Source organism: Melanostigma gelatinosum, assembly GCF_949748355.1.
Source record: "Melanostigma gelatinosum genome assembly, chromosome: 16".
Lineage (NCBI taxonomy): Eukaryota > Metazoa > Chordata > Actinopteri > Perciformes > Zoarcidae > Melanostigma > Melanostigma gelatinosum.
In genome coordinates this window covers 2,450,620-2,462,907 of record NC_136649.1, presented here as the reverse complement: position 1 = coordinate 2,462,907, position 12,288 = coordinate 2,450,620, and positions in this window count along the sequence as shown.

Genomic DNA, 12,288 nt, shown 5'->3' with positions numbered 1-12,288 from the left:
GTTTCTGTTTGCTGCTGCCTTTAATTGAACCACATTCAATTCATATATTAATCAATTTCCTGCATTTCTGCATTTTACTACTGCATTTAATTTCTTACACTGTTCTTAATTGCTGTGTGTTTATGTTTTGATGCTTTTAATGGTTTTATGTGAAGCACTTTGAATTAAGACCTCAGAGAGGCCGGGTTAGAGTCCCGAGGCGGGGTTGGAGTCCCACGCTATATAAAAGGACTGCACAATATATCGCCATTTCCTTCGGGACCGAGTTCGTGCAAAGCGTACACTATAAAACGCAGATCGGCAGAGATCTTTTCCAGACGTGGTTTGTGTGCGAGTAGTTGCAGAATTACAGCAGTGTGTGGTTGATTGCGTGCAGCGTAATGTCTCAGGGAGACATCGATTCAGACCTCAGAGAGGCCGGGTTGGAGTCCCACGCTATTTTGTGTTTTAATGACTGTTTTTATTGTTTCAATGTATGTTTTAAATCTCCTTTACTTTTGCCTTTATGCTTTTCATGGTTTCATGTGAAGCACTTTGAATTACCTTGAAATGTGCTATACAAATAAACTTGCCTTGCCTTACTTATATAAGTTATAGTTCATATACTGAGTCCACACGTTTGCATTTAGTTAAGTTGGACGATGTAGTAATACAAACAGTTCAGTTTGTCAGGTTCATGCAACATATATGACATTGTTGGTCAGTCTGTCTGCTTGACAATCATATTTTGTCCATCCATATTTTGCATCCTTCGGGGGACCCAGCCTTCGCGGTCCACGTCGGCCGTGTCCTTTGAGGACCACGAAGGCTGGACCGAGCGGTCTCCGAAATGAGACGGCCTATGCTACAGAGGACTTCCTGTTTGCGTCACCAGCCCCCCCCCCCCCCCCCCCCCCAATCCCCTTGCTGCTCCCGTGCCTAGAATGCCTGCTCAGGATTATAATGTGTATATACAAATAAACTGTAAAGGTTTTAGTTTTAATCTGTTTTTCAATCATATATTCAATAATTCATTATTTTTCTTAAAGTAGTTTTTCTAAATTAATAATCAGTTAATTATTCAATCAGTTGATATGTTAATAACTAATTTCCAATAATTTATAGTTCTTATGAATAAAATGTATTTACACATTCACACATATATACATGTATATATATACACATATATATTTATTTCTCTCTCAATCTTTCCAGTAGAGAAAAGAGCCTGGATACTTGCAATCCTAAGGCAGAGGACAGTTAACAAAAACAGCAGCAAAACAAATATCAGCAAACATGTTTATTAACTTGCAGTAACACTTATTTCATATTTTTTCTATAAGTTGTCGCTTTTTTTGCTTGCAAGGCAATCACCCAGGGGAGGGTGACTGCCAAAATTGTCCAAATCACATTGAGAAAATATGATTGACACATTTTACACAGCAGAATATACACATTCATTTCGAAATTCTTTACATGGATGTCTTATTTCAATTTAAATAAAAGAAGGAAAAAGGTGACAGTCACAACTGTCATCTGTGTGACAGCAACACATCAGAAGTGTATTGTCCTCTCTACTGGTTGTCCTATTAGCAAAGGCTTTATATAGGAGTAGAGCTAATGTAACTGTAACCTTAAGTATAGGATGGTCAAATGGACTAATGTCTTAATTCAAAGTTACGGTTGCTGAATGTTTGTCCCTGGTGAAGAGGCCGTCATTCTTCCCTCCCCCTGAACTGAGCCGTTTGCTCCTGGCTCCCTAAAACAAAACAAAATGTAGAGTTAGTTTTATTTCACACCACAAAACAAAGGGTGCAAAATACTCAAATTCAGTTTATCCTAGTAATTAATCTCGTTTGTAACGTTACCGGACATAAAGTGATATTCCAGGTTCACAACCTGAGCTCCTGTTGGTCCGTTTAAGGACATAATATGAAGTATAAATGATCTGTAAAATCGTCACAATCTCAGTAAGATATGATTCAACCTCTGAAGTTTCAAAGTGAAGGCAAAACAAGTTACTTTACAAGGCTTTACTATGGACGGATACAGGCAGACGAGCTAACGTTAGTTAGCTTTCCAGCTAAAGTTAGCTAGCTTGTCAGCTACAAATGTCACGTAACTTAACCAATTATTTTAACAAACGTGATGTTATAGCTCCCGGTAAGGGAGTAACGTCAGCCCACTGTGGGCTAACGTTACGTGCACTTTGCCTGAGACATGGCTATGTTAGCTTGTCAGCTAATGTTAGCTAGCTTGTCAACTAATGCTAGCTGACTGAGAAAGCGGAGCTTCATGTCGTTCCTTAAAAAAAGAGACACTAACAAGATGAAAACAAAGTGAAGTGCTGCTACATTTAAAATAATTTTGACAAAACAGAGCAGTACAACGTCAACTTACCTCCATGTCACCGTAACCTCCCGTCTGTGTAGATCAGGGGTGTCAAACTCATTTCCACTCTGGGCCACATCAGCATCACGGTCGCCCTCAAAGGGCCGGTTGTAACTGTAAGACTGTATAACTAACTTCTCCTAACATACTGTTAAATAACTCTCTGCATTTGATTATTGTTTATTCAAGTGTAAACATATTGTACATGCAGTTATATAAATTAAAAATGATATTTAAACACATTTCTGTTATAACATAAATCATTTTAATTGAGGGTTAAGAAACCCACATGACTATCAAAGATCAAACTATTGAAGAAAATAACAAAGACAAATATCAAACACAAGTTATTACAATAACTTTGTTCAAAGCGGTTTGTGTCACCTCTCTGCATCACTAATGTTCCTCCCTGTCGTCGTCCTGTGCATGGCAGCTACATCCAAGAGCTGCTCACTGAGAGTCAGGTCTGATGAACATGATAGATGATGTATCCGTGTTGTCTGTGCTTTCATCAACAGCTAATTAAAAACACAAGTACCTGCTCGTCTCTTAGCTAGCTGTGTTGTTAGATTGCTGCTAGTTCATGAACTCGGTCTGCGATGGTGTTTCTTCACAAACTGACATTTGTAAAAGTCTGTATCTGGTCGGAGCTCTGCTCACATACCTTTAGCATGCACTGGGCTGTAGCTGTGTAAATATATTCTGCTGTGATTGCAGTCTGCCTTTTAATTCTTGGACAGTTTGATGTTTTTCTTGGAGGCTAAATTTAGCTCCGTGTTTGGTGTCAAAATGCCGATGTGAATTGTATCCTTCATCACCGACACGCCTCATAACACAGAAGACAGACCCGTTTTTGTCCTTGAAGCACAAACATGTATTCACTTTCACATCTTTCATTACATTTTCTTCCCTCTGCATCAATTTCTCTCTTCATGGACATTTTGGGATTATTTGTCGATCTTTTTCAATTGTTGGAAAACCTCTTTTCGGGCTGTTGCCTCTCCTGTCCACGTGTTGTGATAGTTTTAATGTCGGTACACAGACAACATGCTATCTCATAATTTCAACTTTCTATCTCATAATTTCGACAATGGGGATACTTCTATTATCAAGTCTAAATTTTAATTATTTTTCCAAAAAAAGAAAAAAAAATCTTTTTTTTTATTAAAATTTTTTTTTTGCTGGCAGATCCGCGGGCCACATAAAATGAAGTGGCGGGCCGGATTCTGCCCGCGGGCCTTGAGTTTGACACATGTGGTGTAGATGATAAAGATACGAGACGCAAGTCAAACTGACCAATAGAAACTCCTGATACATTCAGCAGCGTATGCCCCGCCCACTACACCCAACTCAGCTTTTGGCTTCAAAACTTTTGGTTCCAAAGCGTTTGGCTTCAAAGCTTTGGTTTCAAAACTTTTAGTTTCAAAGGCTTTTGGATTCAAAACCAAAGCTTTTCATTTTGAAACCAAAGATTTTATTTTCATAAGCAAAACTAACAAATAAATTATTCTCAGTTTATATATTTGCTTTTAAAACTTTTTTTTTGTTTGCATAATAAAGACACAAATCTACCTTCATAGATGAACAGACTGAAAACTTTACCTTATTAGATAAAACATGACACAGTTTTCCTTTGGGGACATCATTTGAAGTTGAAAAAAGTAATGAATCGCAATATATCGGGATACTATCGTAGTATAGTGATAATATCGCAGTATCGGGATAATATCGTATCGTGACCTAAGTATCGTGATAATATCGTATCGCGGGACCTCTTCCCACCCCTAGTATAGACTGACATGGAGGGAGGAGCAGCAGCATTGCCAAAGCACTTCCATGTACCGCAAAGCATTAGTGCCCACCATTAACATTAACAGCATTAGTCACAGCAGAGAGAGAATGAATACAAGACTTCACATAGTACGTAATAAAGAAATCAAACTATAACCAGATAACAGGAAATAAAGGAAATTAAGTTGTAACCAGCAACACTCAAAGACATAATCTGCAAATATAATTGATTTTTCCTCACATTGACGTCTTTGAGATCAGCAGTCAGAGCAGAACTCTGCAGCAGCTCGCCTCCGACTGCACAAATACCTGTTGATCACAGACTCCCCTCTTCACACTTTTCCCAGGTCCTCTCGCCTCAAAATCTCATTACACACTGACAGAAGAAACGCCTTCTGGGAGGGGCCAATGTGAACGGACGTTCAAGGCCTCCAACCAGGTGTCATACACGTACAAACGTGCCACGCCTGCATCTTTGAATTTGACCAATGGGCTTCCATAAGAAGTGACTATATGAATTATCACGCTGCAATGTTCAGGGTTCTTATGGCAGATCTCAAATGCGAGTGAAGCTTTATTAACCCATGCATGTTTGATTGCTGGGCTGAATAACTCTGTTGATAAATAAACTATTGCTTTTGACATAACTATACGCCTCTTGAGAGCTTCTGTTTCATTCTTAAATCCGCTCTAAGTGTGAAAGATAGCTTTATTTTCACAACACAGCCCACACTTGGGTCCAGGCCCAGACATTAGGCACCAGTTGGACAGAATGCAGTGACCCTTTGTGTACACCAACTTCATTCATCCGTGCAAAGGCCATCTCAGCTCTCTGCAGACATTAGCAGAAATGAAGTAAAAGCCAAACTCTGTTTGTAGTGTCAGTGGCTTTACATACACAATACAACTCAGGCAGTGGTGCTAAATGTGGCGATCAAGGACTGCCAAGGGCCTCGAGGGGAGTCCAAGAGGCCTTTGTGACTGTGCCAGGGGCCCACAAGGGAGTCCAGTGGCCCTGGCGGAAGTCTCCCGGTGTCCTCCAGGGGGTTCCAGGGTCTCTAAAATGACCATTGATGATGCATTTCTAGTGACTTGTAACTCTTTGAGGCAGGGGAGGACTGGCCATCGGGGATACCGGGCGAATCCCCGGTAGGCCGACGGGGTTTGGGCCGGTCTCTGACATCGCTGGCCCCGACTATATTATATGCTTCACAGAAGACGTTCAATTTACTCTAATACCGAAAGTCAATAATCAGTGAAAACTGTATCAACAGTATAAACTGACATTATACTACTCCTCGCGATCTGAGGACGCCATAGCACGGCTGGACACTACGGTGCTTTTAAAAACTTTTCTCCATAACCGCAGTCTGCGCCGTGCGCTCGTGCCGGGCGACGGTCGGGGCGGGGCCGGCGGAGGTGCGAATGGCCGCCGTAGACCGGCGAAATACAGGGGCGGCTTGACTGTCACGGCGTCCATGAATCGAGAAGGACTTCTTACTGGAACTGAAACGATGTACTGGGATTAAATTCTTTGTCAACAAAGAATTTGGTAAGTGACAAACTGCGTTTGTTTTTTTACATCTGCAGTAACGTTTTTATGAATAATATTTGATGGCTCGTGCTCTTGTGTGGTGGAATGCGTGGATCCGCTGCAGGTCTGCTGGATTGATGTGCTTTGTTGTCATGAATATATGTGACTGGTTCTTATGACTTTGTGGCTGTCATTGTGTTAATTACGTTGATTTGACTATGCGTTGTCCGTTATTGACGTAGCGTCCCGTCACGGATTCATGTATCTGCAGCTTGCGTCACTCGCTCGGAGACAAGCCGTTTTGAGTGCGAGCTAGCAGCATGGCACCGTTACCAAAACGTAAATCCTTTAAAGGTGGAGCTGAAAAGCTCAGGGAGAAAAAGAAGAGATATCTGGAGGAAGGTGCATCAAAATATTTAAAAATCTCTGACTTATTTGGGAAACCACCGACTGGTGACAGTGTTATGATGGTAAGTTGTGGCATTGACTTGGCCAATGTTAGCTTGCTTTTCACAGATGAGGTAACGGAGTTGTACCCCAAACCGGACAGTTTTTAGCTAATGTTTCAATACAATTCACTTACAATGTTGATAAAAATGATCGGGTAATGTTTTCAGTTGATTTAATGGTGTTAAACTGAAGTTAAACTTCGTACCTTTCAAACGAAATGTTGTTGTAATTATTACAGTTAGCTTTGCCTTTACCAGAGTCGTTAAAACGATGCTAACACGGGTGAATTAGCCGTGCACTGCTATTGGCCTAATCCGTACAGACTTCTATCCTCGTTGTAAACACTGGCTGCTGCTGTCATCAATGCTGTCAACACATCCGGGACCGTAGTTCTGTCCTTCACAATAAGATATCACGCTTCAACAACTCCAAATGATGCAATAAAAGCTCCTTAATTTCCGTTTGAGCCGTTTAAGCGTCGCCCGAGCGTTCTTTCTGCTTTCTCTCATCAAAGTCACTTTCCTATAGTATTTAGACATATAAACGTCCATATATATTCATGAAATTTGACACGTAGATTATTTGATATGTATGAATAAATATTATTTACGTTTGGTTGGCGATCGCCGAAGAAAATGACAGCGTAATGACCGGAAAGGGCGTCATGACGGAATCGTTCGAGACAGGCCAATAGCAGCTAGCGCAGACCGAGGCAGGCCATCGTTACGTTAATGTTCGGCTACAAGCTAGCCTAGCTAACGTTAGCTAGATAAATGATAAATGTCCAAAATTGAGACCGTTATGATCTGGTCAAATAAGCAAGCTGGCGCTGTTCACATCATCGAGATGATCTAATTTAACATGTTAGCCGTAGTTACTTGCTTACAATCGATGCGCAAGCTATCCATGGTGGTAGTTGTAAAGAGGGCAATCTTATCATTTCTAATAATTTATGTCAAATAATGTTTAAGTTAACCAGCTAGCTTGTTATGCTAAAATCACAGTGTTACACACAACACTAACTTTATAAACAATTTTAATATGTTATCTAGATTGATGATTCTGCTGCTGGAAGCAGCAGCCAGGGGCCCCAGAGCCAAGATAAGCCAGGAAGCCAGGATGACAGAGAAAGTCAAGGCCAAGATGACACAGAATGTGAAGGCCAAGATTTTGATTATTTCACCAGGCCGATGTCAGACACATTAGACCTGTTCTTCCGTTTTCACCCCCAGCAGAAGGCAGACAATGCTGTAGTGCAGAGAGCTTTTTTTTGCAAAGATGGCACAAACAGAAAATGGCTATCATACAGTCAAGACAAAGAAGCCCTCTTCTGTTCCCTTTGTCTGGCTTTTGCTAATCCCAGAGAAAGCAACTCTTTCATCACTGGCATGTCCAACCTCACACACGTACACCAGAGAGTTGAAGAGCATGAGAAGATCCACCTACACAGAGGTTGCGCTGAGGCATATTTCCTCAGATCCTCAAGAAGCACGATCCAGGACCTTCTCATGGGACCCCAGATGTTGCTTCACAGAGAGCAAGTCCGCAGGAGGCGACAAGTGTTGGAGCGCATTATAGATGTGATGAAGCTCATCAGCAAAAGAGGTTTGAGCTACAGAGCCAAGCAGGGAGAGGCAGCATACACACTTGATGATGACAACATTGACCATGGTAACTTTTTGGAAATGATAGTTTTACTGGGAAAGTATGACGTCTGTCTCAAGGAACACCTCACTCTCTGCATCGAAAAGAGCAAGCAGATACTCCAGTCTGGTTCAAGACGAGGTAGAGGTGCCCTTGTCACTCTCCTATCCAAAACGACCATCGACTACATCATCACCACCATTCAACGCCTGATGAAAACTGCCATCGCTGCTGAAGTTCGGGAATCTGGAATGTACTCGGTCCAGATCGACACCACACAGGACATCACAGCCCACGATCAGTGCTCTGTTGTCATACGGTATGTGACAGACACTGTTCATGAGCGACTAGTTGCTGTGATCAGATGTGAGGCATCCACTGGGCAATACTTTGCCCAACTTGTGAATGACGTGCTGGAGACCATGGATCTGGATGTGAAGCGGTGTATTGGAAATTCCACTGATGGGGCCTCCAATATGCAAGGCCGATATAAAGGCTTCTCTGCACTGCTCTCCGAAAAGTGCCCGACTCAAATCCATGTGTGGTGCTATTCACACATCCTAAACCTTGTGCTGTCAGACACAACACAGTGTGTACTGGCAAGTGGCTCTCTTTTTTCCCTGATGAACAACATCGCTGTCTTCTTCAGAGAGTCCTACCAGAGGATGAATATCTGGGAGAAGGAGAGCAAAGACCCAAGACGCAGACGTCTCACCTCGATAGGAGAAACGCGCTTGTGGTCCAAAGATGCAGCTGTGACAAAGGTGTTTGGCTCTTTTGGAAAGCCAGATGGGGCCCTGTGTGTTGATGTCCTCCACACCCTCTCAGCCATTCAAGATAGAGAGACCATCAATGCCACTGCACGAGTCAATGCACAGGGATACATCGGCCAGCTTCTGAAGTATGAGACTATACTTACAGCTCAGATCTTCCTGCGAATTTTACAGGTCACGTCACCAGTCTCTAAATACCTTCAGACAAGTGGAATGGACATCCTGACAGCTCATCAGATGGTTGCGGCTGCAGAAGCAGAGCTGAAGGATATGACCAGAGATTTCCAGAGTGTCAAGACAGCGGCCGACAAATTCGTCCAGTGGGCCAACAATCAACTACAGGAGCAGAGTGAGGAGACTGAGCTGGAGGTAGAGACCACTCTGCCACAGAAACGGGGAAGAAGGAAGAAATCCATGCCTGGAGAGATGTCCCGAGATGAGGCTGTGGCTGATGCCGAAACATCGTACAAGATTGAGGTCCACAATCGAATCATGGACACACTCGCAGGAAGCATGCACCAGCGTTTCCTCAAGAATGGCACTTTGTATGCTGATCTGGCACTTCTGGACCCGAAAAACTTCAGCCAGGTAACATCTTACGGCGATAGTTTCCCAGAGGCAGCACTCCAAGAGTTGAGCAAGTGTTTGCTGCCATTTGATGACAGAGCAACAGTGGCCGAGTTACAAAGCGAGCTCAAAAGTCTGGCACGACAGTGGGATAGGCTGAAGGCATCAGTATTTGAGGAGTACACAACCAAGACAACAGAACCCAAGCCGGAGGATGCTGAAGATGAGGCAGAGATGGTTTACAAAAAGTGCTCATCTTGCAAGGACCATCCAATCTGTTGCTACCGAGTTCTGAAGCAGTACAACCTCCTGACAGATGCATACCACATCATAGGCCTTGCATACAGGTTCCTGATTACCCTCTCTGTCACACAGGTAGCATGCGAGCGAAGCTTTTCAACCCTGAAATATATCAAAAACAGGCTCAGGAGCTCGCTCTCTCAACAGCACCTGGAGGCTTTTATGTTGATGGCTACTCAGACAGATGTTTTGCAGATGCTGGACAGTGAGAAAATCATAGACGGTGTTGCAGAAAAGAGTGAGCTGCTGCAAAAACTACTCGTGTAGTGAGGTAATAATAACACATGAGTATACTCATATTGTTTTTTATTACCATGTGACTATAATGCACCTGGGCTGGCAGAGTTAGTTTAGGTTCTGTTACTTAACTTATTGTTTTGTTATGCACCTTCAACACCCCTACACACACACACACACACACAATCACACACCCAGCATGCAACACTACTGATACCACTGTTGTTCACACCCCATCGTATGTTCTGTTCATTTCAATACAGTTCAAACTCGTTCTACCCTCTGATTCCAGTTTCTTTATTGTGTGGTCTTTCTCTGCTGACATTCATTCCTTAAGGCTCTGTAGTTATACGTATAACCATCTGATACTAGCCCAAAGTTCAGCATATTCATCGAGCAAACTACTACCTTGGAGTGTTACAATAGCGAGTATTATTTTATTCAATGTGTCCATCCAGGCAAATTGGTGGATCCAAATGTTATAAAAAAAAAACATATATGATGTAATTTCTTTGTAATCATCGAAAATAATGTTAAGTGTATGGGTATTTTTCCAAGTAGGCCACTGACATCGATACGTGCGATGCATTGAGTGGGCAACGCGCCGTGCATTGAGTGGGCCGGTCTGACAGTAACTCCCGGGCCACTTTTTTCCCCCAGTCCGCCCCTGCTTTGAGGACACCTTAGACCTCCATCGGACCACAAGTGGCCCTTCACCAGGCCCACAAGAAAGCCTAACATTTTGTTAAGGCCTCTTGAAGACCCCAAAACCTCCCCTAGTGACTGCTGGACTCGTTTGTGGCAGTAGTGGAGGTTTCAGAGGTCCACAAGGGAGTTCCAGGGTCCCCCTAAGAGCTCTGCAAGTTGCTTAAGGGGGACTCTGGTTGCAAGTGTTTTTGTCATTGATGACGGAACTGGGTCTAGGGACCGGTTACTCTTGAGGACACGTTAGACCTATACCAGGGCCCTCAACTAGGCCCAGGACCCCACTGGACACTGGAACTCCTTTGGCCCTGGTGGACCCATGGTTGTCAAGGAGTGCGGTGGCCCTTCAATGGGGTTTTCAGGGCCCATCTCACAGGATTCAGGGCTTCCTTGTGACTTCTCATTTTGCAACATAAGGAACAAGATTTAAATACCATGACATGATTTGACAGAATGACAATTATATTTAGCTTATTACTGAAGTGCTAACAGTTAAAAGTGTAATTCCATAAATGTTTAACGTAAGTCCCATATAGTACCCTGGATGAAAATCTTTGGGCTAACAAGAGGATTAAGAATGGATACTTATTACTTTTCTTCTTTCTCCTCTCACTCGCTGCCTCTTTCTCGTTCTGTCTGATAAGCTTGTTGTTCAGAGGGTGAGAGGGAGCGAGCAATTAGGTGTCTGGCTAATCTCGGAAGAATACTTTAGTTATCTGTGCGAGTGTTAACTCGCACAGTTAAAGGCTTTTATCCCCATACGGAGAATAGCACCGACAGGATTGTCTGGAATGAAATGATACTGAGGCATGTGTACACCTTATTACATGTAATGCTGCTTTGTATGTTTTTATTTAAATATTGGATGTGGGGATACTGGGAAGCAGATGGAGCATATGCATAATGTATTTAGTATTCTACTCTCTTTGACTGACACCTAATAAAGCAACATACTCTGTGTTGTATTGCTGTGATGTGGCCATATAGCGGATCACATTGAGCAGGGCTGGATTACCAAGCAAGCAAAGTCTCAGGTTCACTGTTTATTATGTTTTGTGGGCAGTTGATTAATTGTAGATTTGTTTGTGACTGTGCAACACTATATTGCATTTTCAACTGAAATTGAAATGATTAGGGCCTTTCAATAGGACTTGCATTACTACTTAAGGCCCTATCTCATCACTCTCTAATTGTCTGTCAATTAGTTTAAATACCTTCCTTCTGTATTGTGCTGTCATTGTACATATTGTTTTGCCGTGCCCAATCAGAAGCAAGTGAAAGATCAGGCCCACGTTTTAGTCCACATCATAGCTGTGGTCACTAAGAACATATGCTTTTTTTACGAAGACAGAAGAAGTTTGTGATTGGTCGATTGCTTATCCAAACGGCCGAAATAGCTTCAGGCGAGCACCAGAGCTATTTAGATGGTGAACACATTGTGGCCTTGATTCAGAGGTCTAAAGCCAGGCTTGGTGGGAGAGTCAACATTGGGCCCATAGCTTATTTTTGCCCCACACCCCCAAAGTGGGTTAATCCATTCATCGCCTTGAGTATGAAAATCAAAAGATTGATTGATAAATCTGAACTAAATAAAACCAAGCAAATCCACAGCTGGTAGTGTCTAAAAAGCTTTGAGCAGAGCGATTGCACTCAAATAGTTCTGGGTACCCAGGATCTTAAACACAGCTTGTTGTTGGAAGTAAACGTTCAGTATTATCCTCATATAAGAAATGACATGTTTTGTGAAAGAGCAAAGATAAGCACCATGTCTGATCAGAGAAGATGAATTGAAGACATGTCGGATGACATCAAACTACAGACCACAGCTCGAATTTAGGCAAGTGGTCATTACAACTGGACGAATCTGCAGACATAAACAAAGCAGTTTTACTGGTTTATGTGAAACATGTGGGACGG